Source organism: Pogona vitticeps, chromosome 2 (assembly GCF_051106095.1).
Source record: "Pogona vitticeps strain Pit_001003342236 chromosome 2, PviZW2.1, whole genome shotgun sequence".
NCBI classification, from domain to species: Eukaryota; Metazoa; Chordata; class Lepidosauria; order Squamata; family Agamidae; genus Pogona; species Pogona vitticeps.
In genome coordinates, this window is record NC_135784.1 from 128568955 (window position 1) to 128582732 (window position 13778).

General features: G+C 41.3%; 1 long non-coding RNA gene across 1 annotated transcript in view; it reads left to right on the plus strand.

Moving 5' to 3' along the window:
• The first annotated feature begins 5716 nt into the window (after positions 1 to 5716).
• LOC140704540 (uncharacterized) overlaps positions 5717 to 13778 on the plus strand; it is a 52383-nt gene continuing 44321 nt past the window's right edge. Inside the window, exon 1 of the long non-coding RNA XR_012083778.2 lies at positions 5717 to 13597. This is a non-coding gene — a long non-coding RNA (uncharacterized LOC140704540). The remainder of the gene's footprint in view (positions 13598 to 13778) is intronic.

Below are 13778 nucleotides of genomic sequence, written 5' to 3' on the forward strand. Positions count from 1 at the left end.
ATGAGTTCAGAAATCTCCCTGTTTTGTATTATGCTACGATTTAATGGATAGGGGGAAGGCACCAACTGTTGATTGATTGGGAGACTTGCTGGCTGATAGATTCTGGGAGTTGTACTCTTTGGATAAGGTTAATGAATATCAAGATTAAGACACATACAGAGAGAGAGAGGGAGAGAGGGAGGGAGGGAGGGAGGGAGAGAGAGAAGGGTGCACAGAGAAAAGAAGTTGGTGAGTTCAAGGTGTGACTCATGGGATTTTAATCTGGGTGAAGCTGAGTCGAAGTCTTGTCTTAAAGTCGTATTTTTCCTTGCCCCACCGATGGAGGCAGAATTGGCAACAACCCCCTAACTTCGGTGGGTAGCCACAGACCTTGTTGTCTGTATCATGGCCTCATGGTTTCTGTTCGGCATAGATTCAGAAAGCGCTATTTCTGCGCAGTGGTGTCCGCACTATGGAATGAGCTCACTCCAGCAGTGTGTCAAGCCTCAATGCACGTATGTTTTAGAAGTTTATTGCAAATGCCATTTTAGCTATTGAACCATGAGCTATGTAGTACTCTTACACAGTGTACTTTTGTTTGTTTTTTATTGGCTTGTTCTATTGTTTAAGATAGAAAACACTTCAGGATTTGTACAAATGAGAAACGGAACAGCAACAACAGCAGAAGAAAATTATGAGATGGTTTTCAACAACTGACAATGGGAGGCACTGGATGGCAATTTTTTTGTTTTGTTCACTGTCTCCTCCAAAGATGTTAATAATGTAGAAGCATCAAACAGCTCTCAGCCCACAAACCCACACCTTCGGGTACATTCAGGCACTGAAGCTATCTATATTTTTTTTCCAACAATCTTGGGAGGTAGGCTCAGCTCAAAGAGTGCTGTCCTCTGAAGATGCCAGCCACAGAGACTGGCAAAACGTCAGGAAGAACAACCTTCAGAACATGGCCAAAGAGCCCGAAAAACCCACAACAACCATCAGCTCAAAGACCTTGTAGAGGAAAAGGATTTGAACTGAAACCGCCAAGTTCTATGGCCTGTCTTGCTACTGCCCTACCAAGGCCAACACAAATCCAGGGTTTCATCACACTCTGGCCCAGGATATATAAGGAGCCAAAAAATTATATCAACCCCAACAAATATCCTGAGACTGCTACCTTGGAAGGCCACTGAACTGAGAGATGAGATGCTTCCTAACTAGTAACCCACGTCCAGCTCCAGAAGCTGTATGGTCACCTCTGAATCTCTGGGAGCACAGATTGCAATGAGTCTGCCCTAAATCTACCTGTACCTGGCAGCATAAGACCTCACATCCACGGGCCCTTTGTGGGAAAAGGAATCAAGAAAGGATGCATGCTTTGGATTAGACAACAGGGGCAGTTATAAAACTGCTTGGTTGTTGCCAACATGGTGCTAGTTCTGCACATTTTCGGATTAGACCTTTAATCTGAGATTTTTGTTACCTGGCCAGACAGTTCTGCTGTTGTTTCAGCACTCCTATCTTAAACCTTGCTTCTTGCCCTACTGGACAGCTCCGCCACCTTAACAGGGAATTCTTCAGAAGAGACACAATAGTCCAAATGGAGTACAACACTGCATCCCAATGATCCTTAAACTAGATCACAATTAGACAGGAAGGACATATGTCTCTGACTCTTGTCTTGTACTATTTGATGCATACATACTCACCCAATGGTCTCTAATTATATTATAGGAAGTGGCTTTTCTGTATTTCTGGAGATGGCCACTGTATATGTGGATTGGATAATGATGCAAAAGAAGAGAATTCTGAACATCAAAGCAGATGCTGCAAGGGCAAGTCCAACTATCCTTAATATGCACCTAAATGTTTGTGCAGGACTGCCGTTGAAAAGTTTTAAAAATCACTACACAATCAAATGAGCCTGTTGTGGTTGCTGCTGTTAACAAACCCCAAGGTTCCACATGCAATGAGTCACCACTGAAGAAGAACTTCAGAAGAAAGCAAGTTCTTATAGAAATGAAAAGTTTATCTATTGCAGCACATTAATCTATCTTTCAAGCCTAGCTTATGGAGAGCATGCATGTTTAAATGTAAAGGAAGTGTATAAAATGTCCCTTGAGAAAATGTTGGTTTGTGATCCCCTTCATCAGTAGAACCAGCCTGAGCAATTAATGCAGTCACAATATTGCATTTCATGTGGGAGATAACAGACTTCATGCATTTCATCCTAATTACATCAAACAGAATATGAGAGAGCAGATGAGCAACACAAAATTATGTTTGTCTAAAGTGTAATTCTTGATGGTGTGGAGATCACATCTTGCATGCTTTCTTATGCTGGCCATCAGGAGGAAGAGGGCCTAAAAAGATGCTCCCTTCCCCCTAACCTATTGGCAAAGTTCTTTTCCTCACCTCTGGCTTGCCCCTCGCCTCTTCCTGTTTGTTTCCTTCGCATGCTTTGTTTACTAGTTTCTCATCTTTACTGGCCTCTGAGCATGTAGGAAGCATGTAGGGTCTCTTCCATGTGTGGAGACTCAATTTTTCCTAATTTTCAACTGACTATACCTTTAGACTACAACTGTAAGTAAAGATACCTTTTTTCACTTAAAATGATTTCTGAGTTATTCTTAACATATGAAGTGCTAGTCACTGTGAAAAGGGGTGGGCTATTAAAGCTATTCTCTCATGCCTTCTCAGTGCAGTTGATGTTTGTATCTGGTAGTCTGCTAACTATAAAAGGGACTGACCAAATTCCCAACAGATGGAAGAATTTTAAGTGAACAGTAGAGTTTGGACAAAAATGTGCTGGGAGTTGGGGTACAGTTTCATGAGTATGATTTCAAGAGAACTAAAATTTATCAAGAATGTTTTTGTAAAAGGTGCTGCTGAGAAGAAAATGACACACATCACCTATTTTTAGAGATGACCAACTAGAGGAAGAGGGAAATTGTTCAGTGGAGATGCATTTAGGTGTTGGGGTAATAGCAAACATGCATGCACTAACACTGGGCATCAGTGGGAGGGGGTTTCATAACCTAATGTGATTGTTCTTTGTCACTAACTTGATTGGTAATGTTCTTTTCTTACCTTTGGCATTTGAAGCAAGTCCCCACCCCCTTCTTTCTGTTTGTTCGCTTGCGTCCATTGTCTTCATTGTGAATAGCCTTCTCTTTCTGATCTCTGGCCAAACTAGAAGCATGGGTGTCTTTCCACATGCTGGAAACTCAATTTTCCCCCATTTTCCTTCTGACTGTAACAACAAATTGTAACTGTAAGTAAAGATACCCTTTTCTACTTAAAATGCTTCTAGAGTGATGTAATTAGAAGCCTAATTTGTGGGGAAAAGAAACCAGAGGGGTGGGGCGCAGTGATGAGACTGGGCTGATCTCTCCACATTTTCTGTGTTGTTGTTTTCTACCTCATACTATGCTAAAAAGGAATAACCAACATTCCCCCAAACTAGAGAGGATTAATTCTACCTCTGTTTCGAGCTTTCCCACTCCATCTGTTTCTCCAGCATCTTCACTGCCCTCTCTGGATTCTGGATGCGTGTTTTATCCAAGGGATGAAATTGTTTTCAAACATCTATTTTAAAGGCTTAAGGATGTTGTCCTAATCTGTACAACAGGTTTGACTATGTCGTGAAGTGGATGTCAGTTGGTTCCTGGCAAAGAGAGAGACCCATAAGCAAGAGCCTTTGCATGTTTAAGAGTAAAACTGTTTTACTTTGGCCATGTGATGACAGAACATCCATGGATATTCAGGTATGCAGAGAGAATATTTCCATGTCCGCACTTGTCTCTTGCTGCAGAGCTCATCAAGGATAAGCTGGAGAAGGTCTGTATATTAAATCTAACTGCTTCCACCTTCTTTCCCCCTGCTTCACAGATAATTCTAACAAGGATGACTATAATTTAGTGTGTGAATACTCTGGCAGCTCTTTCCTCCCAGGCCAGCCTAGCCTGATGCTTTCTGTGGGCTAAGTGATAGGAGTGAAATATGAAAGCAGACAGGGAGGAAGTATAGTTAGTATTCATTCATTGCTTATGTTGTACAGGCTGTCAGAACTAATGAAATTTTATGACAGACGGGCAGCGATCAGCTTCCTGGCGTTATTTATCTTTCTTGCTCCTAGCTCCATGCTCCTGATGATTTTTCATTCATCTTTGAGGGGAGGAAATGCCAAGATGACGAAGCACAGACTTCACCTATCCATACACAAGTAGCAAATTCTATCAGAGCATAAATATAATTAGCAGTCATCTGATGAGAGCAATGTAGGAAAGATAGCAGCATGTTTTACCTTGAAGAATTCTCCAGAAATACGCTATGCAACAAAATTCACACAATTTTTCTGTTTCTCAGTGACATTCCATAAACTTCCAGAACTGTTCCATAACTGAAGGCCCCTCCTCTCTCACCCCTACTTCTTCTGCCATCATAACAGATGTTTATAAACATTTCACAACAATTCTGATGTTTCCCATTAATGCCATAAATCAGGGGTCCCCAACCCCCAGTGCCGGTCCGTGGGCTTCCTTTAACTGGGCTGCAGACATGGATCTCTGCCCCCCGCCCGCCTCCTCCCCTTCCAAAACACACACACACACACACACACACACACACACACACACACACACACACACACACACACACACACACACACACACACCCTGCCTGCCCGATCACCTGGCTTTCCATTCCCTGGCATAGGCCCCGTTGCCGCCTTCTCCCCTTCGAAAACACGTGTGCCCAATCGCCTGGCTTTCCCTGCCCTCCCACCTTCCTGGTTGCCTGCCTGGAGGTGTCAGGCAGGGCGCTGGGGAAGTTTGTGGTTTTGCTCAACTCTCCACAGAGACTGACCCGCAGATGGAGGGAGCAGAACCACCCGTCCTTGCCCTTGCTTTTGCTGCGGGCATCGCCCACACCCGGTCCTTATGGAGCACCCCGGGAGCGGCGGCGGTGTCAATAACAGCCCTACCATACTGGCCAGTGAGCAAGAAGAAGCGGCTCTGAGGCTGCTGCAGGTGCAAGAGCCAGGGGCGGTGGGGAGGCAGGCAGTTGCCCCGTCTTGCACCAGTGCTTGCTGCGGGCCATCTAGGTGCTCAACGACACCCCAAAGGTGGCGCTGGGGCATGAAGCCCTGAAGCCGGGACCCTGCTGTGCCTGGTGCCCGCTTGCGAGGCCGAAGGAGCCCAGCTCGCCACCATCAACTTTGGCGAGTTGGACTTTGGCAAGATAGCCGTGCTGGATACCTTTTATAATGCCAGTGAGTAGCAGTCTTGTCGGGATGGAGGGCAGAAACAAGGGCCTGAGCTGCTTTCAGTCCCCAAGCCATGTCAAGCCCCCAGGTGTTTTGTTGCTTATTTGGAGGGAACTGCTTGCAATGGAGAAGTGCCATTTTATATGTGCACGTGAGCCCATTCAATTAGCTGGTTTTCCCTCCTAAACTTATAACCCTGTTTCTCTTTCTTGATGCAAAATAAGACCTTTTTAGAGTCTAAAATAAATCTTAGACCCTAGATAGGTGATGTAGCCCTCCAGGTAGTGTTGGAGTGCAGTTCCAATCAGTCATAACTAGTTGCCTAGTCAACAGACAAGGGCTGATGGGACTTCTAGTCCATCAGTATCCGCAGGCAATCAGTGAAAAGTAGGCATAGCACAGCTGTTTAGGTCTCTGGTTGCCGAGCCAGAAGTTGGGAGTTTGATTCCCCACTGTGCCTCCTTGACATGGGCTGGACTCTATGATCCATAAGGTCCCTTCCTGTTCTGCAGTTCAAAGTTGCTGATGATTACATGTAAGTACTTGTGATTTACTTAAATGATCAGTGAGATCATAGCCATACAATAAAAGTCAGAACAGAGATGGCCCAGAGCAGAGTGTCTTCCTTAGGGTGAAGAATGCAAATATGCAACCAAAACTTAAAATGAACAGTGAGAATGAACATTCCAAACTGTGATGTATTCTTGGTTCTACTGAGAGGAAACAGGGACTTTTAATTCAGGCAACTGTTTAAAAAGTGGAATCATTTGAAACATGGATCTGTCATAGGATGCTAAAAAGTTCTTAGATCAAGAAGTGACCAGTGAAGAAGTACTGAAGAAAATGAATAAAGATTTAAAAAATGATTAAACATATAGAAGTGTAGAATGTTTTTGGTCATCTAAGGAGAAATTAAAAGTAAAGATTGTTACAATGGATCATTTACAGTAAAATAAATATGCAAAGAAATACAGAAAGTTTAAGGACTCATAAGCTGAAACCTTTTGAGATTGGTTTGCATGCAATGCAACATCATTTAGAGCTGCTGACGGTAGAGTCATGATGATGCCTAGCATCTAGCAGGAGTGGTTGTACAAAGAAACAAGAGGAATATCTGAGGGTCAAAACAGTGCTTGTTCCTAAGCAATGGGGTGAGTGGAAAATTTCCCTTACTGCAATTTCTCTACTCTGCATAATTAATAACTACATGCTATCAACTCAACTCTAATTTACAGTGACCTTTCCAGGATTTTCTAGGTATGACTAATCAGAAGTAGCTTATACTCCTTTCCTCTGGGGGCTTTCTTAGATATTGTAACTTGTCTGAGACTACACAGAGTAGCTCTTCTCTTGGGGGACACAGTGGGGAATTGAACTCCCAACCTTTGGTTCCTCAGTGAGGTACCCAGCTCATTGAGCTATCCGGCCACCTCTTAGAGCAGCTTAGCAGCAATAAGACAAAGTATTAATTTTTCTGTCTTAAATATAGTGTTTCTAGGCTATGAGACAGAAGAAACTGTGAGAAAATAGGGTAGGGTTACAAATGAGAGACCTCAACACTGGCCTCTCCCTAGTAAAAATGAATGTTTGAGGCAGAATGAATTCACAGTAAAAAAACTAATCTGGAAGCATTCTTCCATTCATAGAACTTGGCACTGGTGCAGTTGGGTGTGCACATTCTGAAAACATGTGAAGGTGTTGATTTTTTAATGTATCTTTGATGGTTCTCCTCTCAAGGCAAGTCTTTTGTAAAACTAATAGGTCCGGGTTATAGACAGCATGGCTAGTATTTGGGAATGATGGAGATTGTAGTCTGAAATGTCTGGAGAGGCATCAGGTTGCCTGCTTCTGTTCTTAATGAGTCTTAATGTGAACTTATTTATTTACTTAAAATATTTTACCACATCTTTCTCCTTGAAAGCAACTAAGGCAGCTTACAATATTAAAAAACAAAATTAAGACTAACTCAAGTGAACATATAAATACTAAAAAAGGTCAAACAAATACGGTGGATATAAAAAGTTTACACACCCCTGTTAAAATGTCAATTGTCTGTGATGTAAAAAAACCGAGACAAAGTTAAATCATTTCAGAACTTTTTCTACCTTTAATGAGACCTATGAACTGTACAACTCAGTCGAACAACAAACTGAAATCTTTTAGGTGGAGGGAAGTAAAGATAAAAAACTGAAATCATATGGTTGCATATGTGTGCACACCCTTAAACTAATACTTTGTCGAAGCACCTTTTGATTTTATTACAGCACTCAGCCTTTTTAGGTTTGAGTCTATCAGTATGGCATATCTTGTTTTGGCAATATTTGCCCACTCTTCTTGCAAAAACGCTCCAAATCTGTCAGATGGCAAGGGCGCCTCCTGTGCACAGCCCTCTCCAGATCACCCCACAGACATTCAATTGGATTCAGGTTTGGGCTCTGGCTGGGCTATTCCAAAACGTTCATCTTCTTCTGGTGAAGCCATTCCTTTGTTGATTTGGATGTATGCTTTGGGCCATTGTCATGCTGAAAGATGAAGTTCCTCATGTTCAGCTTCCTAGCAGAAGCCTGAAGGTTTTGTGCCAATATTGACTGGTATTTGGAACTGTTCATAATTCCCCCTAGCTTAAGGTCCCTGTCCCAGCTGAAGAAAAACAGCCCCAAATCATGATGCTGCCACCACCATGCTTCACTGTGGGTATAGTGTTCTTTTGGTGATGCGCAGTGTTGTTTTTGCACCACACAGATCTTTTGGAATTATGGTCAAAAAATTCAACCTTGGTTTCATCAAACCATAACACTTTTCCCCACATGCTTTTGGGAGACTTCAGATGTGTTTTTGAAAAATTTAGTCAGGCTTGGATGTTTTTCTTCATAAGAAAAGGCTTCCATCTTGCCACCCTATCCCGCATATGAAAAATATGGGAGATTGTTGTCACATGTACCACACAGCCAGGACTTGCCAAATATTCCTGCAGCTCCTTTAATGTTGCTGTAGGCCTCTTGGCAGCCTCCCTGACCTGACCAATTTCTTCTAGTCTTTTCATTAATTTTGCAGGGATGTCCAGTTCTTGGTAATGTCGCTGCTGTGCAATATTTTCTCCACTTGATGATGACTGTGTTCAATGGCATATCTAATGCCTTGGAAATTCTTTTATATCCTTCTTCTGACTGATACTTTTTTAAAAATGAGATCCCTCTGATGCTTCGAAAGCTCTCTGTGGACCATGGCTTCTGCTGTAGGATGTGACTAAGAAAATGTCAGGAAAGACCTACTAGCACAGCTGATCTTTATTTGGGATTCCTCAGAGGCACTTTAAATTATGGCATAACATACTACTGCCTAACAAGTAACTCCATCTATGGATGGACCCCCCCAACATTCCCATTCATCGACACTGGTGGCGGCAGCCCCCCCCCGGTCCTTGGAAGAATGGTCTTCAGCAAAACCGGTCATTAAAACCTGGTATTAAAAAGGTTGGGGACCACTGCCATAAATTACAAAAAGTGTCACCAATGGATGAACCATACCTTTATAATGGCTTCAGAATGGACAATCCAAATTGATCTAAAGCATATGAACAAAACTAGCTCCAATCCCTACCTGTTAATAAGTAGAGCTCTGTATGTATACTGTATGTATGTGTGTTGGAACAGAAGAAATTCATACTAGTATAAGAATCCAATGCTAGATGCTATCCCTTGCTTGAACAAATATTTTGATGCTAGTGTTGCTTTGATGAGCACATCTGAATGAAAAACAATAAAAGGAAAAAGGAAGCAACATTTTTATTGTCTCCTCGCTTGGTGCATCTTGCATTGCTTCATTCATTCATTCATTCATTCATTCATTCATTCATTCATTCATTCATTCATTCATTCATTCATTCATTTATTTATTTATTTATTTATTTATTTATTTATTTATTTATTTATTTATTTATTTATTTATTTATTTACCAGTATGTGCTGCCTTTCTCACCATAGGGGACCCAAAGGTGGCCCACAACAATTAAAACCGTACAATAATAACAAGCTAAAAACACCATACAAAGCTATATATTTAAAAAGTCAAGATTACAAACAATTTTGAAAACAGGTTGAAAAACATTTTAAAATATCTAGAGTGTTCCCTAGATACTAATCACTTAAAAGCCTGCCTGAAGAGGAATGTCTTTGCCAGGTGACAGAAGGACAAGAGAGAGGGGCCAGTCTGGCTAGATTCCAATTCTTAAGTTTAACAACCATAGTGGAATTAAAGATGGATTAGTTCTTCACCTGGACCTTAAACCTTTAGCACATCAACAATTTTTTCTCCTGATCTGATTATTTTGATACATTTGAAGATTTCACATTGATTAGTTTGAATTGTAAATTTTGAATTCCATGGAGAATTAATAAAAATAAAATAAGTGGTTTTATTTGTCCATCTGATTTCTAATAATTCAGTTGTTGTTGTTTAGTATTTAAGTCGTGTCTGACTCTTCATGACCCCATGGACCAGAGCACACCAGGCCCTCCTGTCTTCCACTGCCTCCCCGAGTTTGGTCAAAAATAATTCAGTTAGGTTTCAATAATTCAATTATTCTTATACTTCAGACCTGATTTTTGTCACATGGCAATGTGATTCTCTTCACCAACTGCCATTCCCATCAAGTCACTTTCTTCCATGTTTATCTCCATGACACTTTGACAAAGTGGGTGAAAAAAAACCAAGAATCTTCCTTGATTCAACAAGCAGTGGATACTGAACCCCTTTCCTTCTACGTGCCAATGACTGTCAGAGTGGCCAATCTATCTTCATATAGTGGGAATCTCTTGCATGACTATTCCATTTGCAGAAAAAAAATAGCAGTAATTTGTGTATCTAGTTTGCAGGCCAAGCAAGAGAGCAACAACCTTCAAATCATCACAAAGCTGCCGCTGATTTCAGTTATAGTTTATGCACTTCAAAAGTTATTTCATGTTTTCATATGTTTCTTTCATATGGATTGCATGACTAACTGGAATTGATGGCAAAACATTACCATTATGCAGCAAAACGGCTTTAAGGCTTTTCTTCGGTGACTCAATGAACAATCTTCACTCATCTAAATTGTGAATGATGTTGAGGATTGCCATCAATCCTGTTGCAGGCTGCAAGATCATCCTCCATGAAGAAGAATGGGACAAGATCCTTTTGACAGTCATGGAACTTGGAAACCCTAATATCACCTGCCAGGAGATTCCACTACAGGCGTCTTCACAGCTGTTACACTACAACAGCTCTGCCTTACTCTTGGGTAGTTCCAAATCCCTGACAAGGTAATTCAGGTCACCTTGTGTTATGAGGTGTGGTTGAGAGGAGGAGGAGAGGAAATGTTGGTCCTGTGACATTGATGGTTCAGGGCCAGAGGTTTCATCCTTTTCCTCTTCCTTGTCTGACTCAATTGACAATGATTCTGGTGCATCAGCAACTGACAATCCTTCTCCATGGGGTACTGGGAGTACAGCTGATGGGAATGTTGGATAATGCACAGTCCACTTTTTTCTTCTCTGACACACTTTTCTCAACTGGAGCCACCATGCAGATGTAATAATTGCTGGCATGACCTTTTGGCTCTCTCCAAATCATTGGCACAGCAAAAGGCATAGTTTTCCTTTTCCTGTTCAACCACTGGCGGGAATTTGTTACCCAAGTGTTGCAGCATATTTGTGGGTGTGAGGGCTCAGTATTGGGCTCCTGCTTTTCTTCAAATAAATCTGCAGACTTTCAAGGTTTGGAAATCGGGTTAACATTTATTGGATTGTATAACAAGTAACCCGTATCAACAAAAGTAGTCCAACCTTTTCTTCCCTCTAAGAACTGGTTAGATGGGGGCTTCCATTTGTCAACTTTGAAGGAGTTACACCCCTGAAGACGGTTGTATTTACAGTATTTACAATTATTTACAGGCAGGCATCACATCAGCATGGCAGGAACTCTTTACACAAACAGACATAGTGGATAGCAGCAAATGGTGAAGAAAGAAGCGAATGATACAAAGACACTGTTCACTTATATACATATACATGGCATCTCTAGTCCAATCAGAAGACACATGACTTCATATTCTGCACCTGGTGTCTTATTATTTCCAGACATTGCATCATCTTCAGAGTGACTCAGCATATTCACATCTGTGCACAATGGCAGCTCGTTAATAATACATTTATTCAGGTTCAGGCCTACAAAATTTCTATATTCTGACAAATACCAGTTTCAGATTGCATCATTCATTGTTTTGCCTAAAAAGCAAGTACTGTCCAAACCAAGTCATAGATTTATTCATAGGTCCAGCCAAAATGTTTTTTAGACATTTCTGGTTTAAATTGAAATCCCTTCCCTTTACAATTCACTTATCGTTCACCAATTCCAAATCAAGGGTCATATACACTGGCCCAAAAGCATATCTTGAAAATTAGAGCCAATCAACAATTTTAAGCATCATCTTTGTTCTCAGTGACCCAGAATTAGTAAACGTTGACTATGTTTATTTCAGAAGTGGTTTGGCTGTAGGCCAGTGCTATATTTGCAAGATGCTCTGTTAGATTGTATAGGGGGAAAAACCCATGCTTCTTAAGGTCAAAATCAAAGCATGGAAGCAGCATATTCCAAATAAAATTGTATCCATGAGACACTGGCCCTTGGGCGTAAAAAAAACAACGATGTCCCCTTTGCAAAGTATTTACTTGCTGTTTTCTCTTGTTACTTTAGGGGCCACTTGGAGGATTTTAAGGTCATTTTCCTACTTTTAAATGGATCACATTCAGAGAGAGAACTCAGAAGGAATAGAAATAGAACTAGCAACACACGGAATGCTGTTACCTTCCCACCGAGGTTGTCCCTATTTATCTACTTGCATTTGCATGCTTTCTAACTGCTAGGTTGGCGGGAGCTGGGACAAGCGACGGGAGCTCACTCCGTTGCGTGTATTCGATCTTACGACTGCTGGTCTTCTGACCCTGCAGCATAGGCTTCTACGGTTTTGCCCACAGCGCCACCACGTCCCTTCTCAACTGTGCTTACCTTATTGAAAAAAACAATCAAACAAAACCAGATTGAATCCATCAAGGGCATTTACAAAGTCATGGCTGAGAATGAGGCCTAGTTGTGCTTCAAATAAACCAGTGACATCAGTGGCGCAAGTTAGCCACAACTGGAGTTGCATTAATTTGAATGGATCTGCTCTAAACATAATTAAATCAGGTGCGAACCCCTTGAATCCAAAGGTCTATATTCTCAATCTGAAAAAAGAAAAGAAAAGGCTAGCCATCTGACCCAGGGTATCAAAGTTGAAGCTGACACGTCTTCCAGATGTCCTTTGGAATATAGGCACAGACTGACTCATTCTTTCCTATGCTAATCATTCCATAAAATTCTTAAGCCATATGGAATGCTACTCCCCCGTGCTGTTTTGCTTTTCCATTAAGTATGGACTTAGCGCTTATCCCTGCATAATATCAGGGGTCCTTAAAAAGGAACGAAAGAAAGATACACATGAGTGCCCTTTCCACTGTCAACGGAGTTTAACAGCAACCTCAAATTCAATGCCTCCTCTCCCTTCCCTCATTTCAAAGTATTCTAATTAACACAAATAGTTTCCATTGACTCTTTAGCAGGACAGAAAACATGGCAGCCATTAATCTTAGGGAAAGAGGAGGCTTGGATTGCTGTCTTTGAAAAGAGTCCAGATCGTTTAAAAATGTACCTCTTTCCTGGGAAGGGAGTGAACAGAAGAGATATGACATATATACATTTTTAAATGATACATATACTTATAGAAGCAATTAAAACCAGCTATATTTATATATATATATATATATATATATAACCAGTTTTAATTGCTTCTAAGGTCTGCACTGTCATTCTTGGCTGCCAACACTTACAAGGTTTAATTCTCTAATTGACATTTCATGGAAAGGCATCACCTTTCCTGCTAGTCGGCTTCAGAGTGAATGTTCTCTCATAACACAGACATCTGCCCTCTGGACTAACCTTTCCTGACGCTGCATCAACAGAGTAATGCTAATAAAAATATCCATCTGTGCTTCAAGATAAACAAAGCATTAATACACCAAACTATGGCTTAGATTATATTAGAGCCAGCTTTAATGATATTACACATCTGTTAGGGTGTATTTCCCGTCCAGGCATGCTTGTTCGGCCTGTCCCCCTCTCCTGTGATATCTTTATATGGGGTGAGAGAAGAAAGAAAGAAAGAAAAGAGGAAGTACATTCTTCGTGGTCAGTTTAGCTTCTGTCACAGAAGCAACAGGCCTTGTTCATTAAAAAGAAGAAGAAGAAGCCCCACTTCCAACAGCATCCTACGCTCAGGTAGGTCATTAGGATTAAAAGCAGTAACCAGAACATAATTGTTCTTAAGATCAAAGACTCATTTTCTCTCTGCTCAGATTTCAGAGCTCGCTGAGAGGTCATTTATAGATTGTGGGCGGGTAAGTATTTCTGAGCTAAAAATGAAGTTGTATCTGTATTGTATAAGTCGAGGAACAAGTCA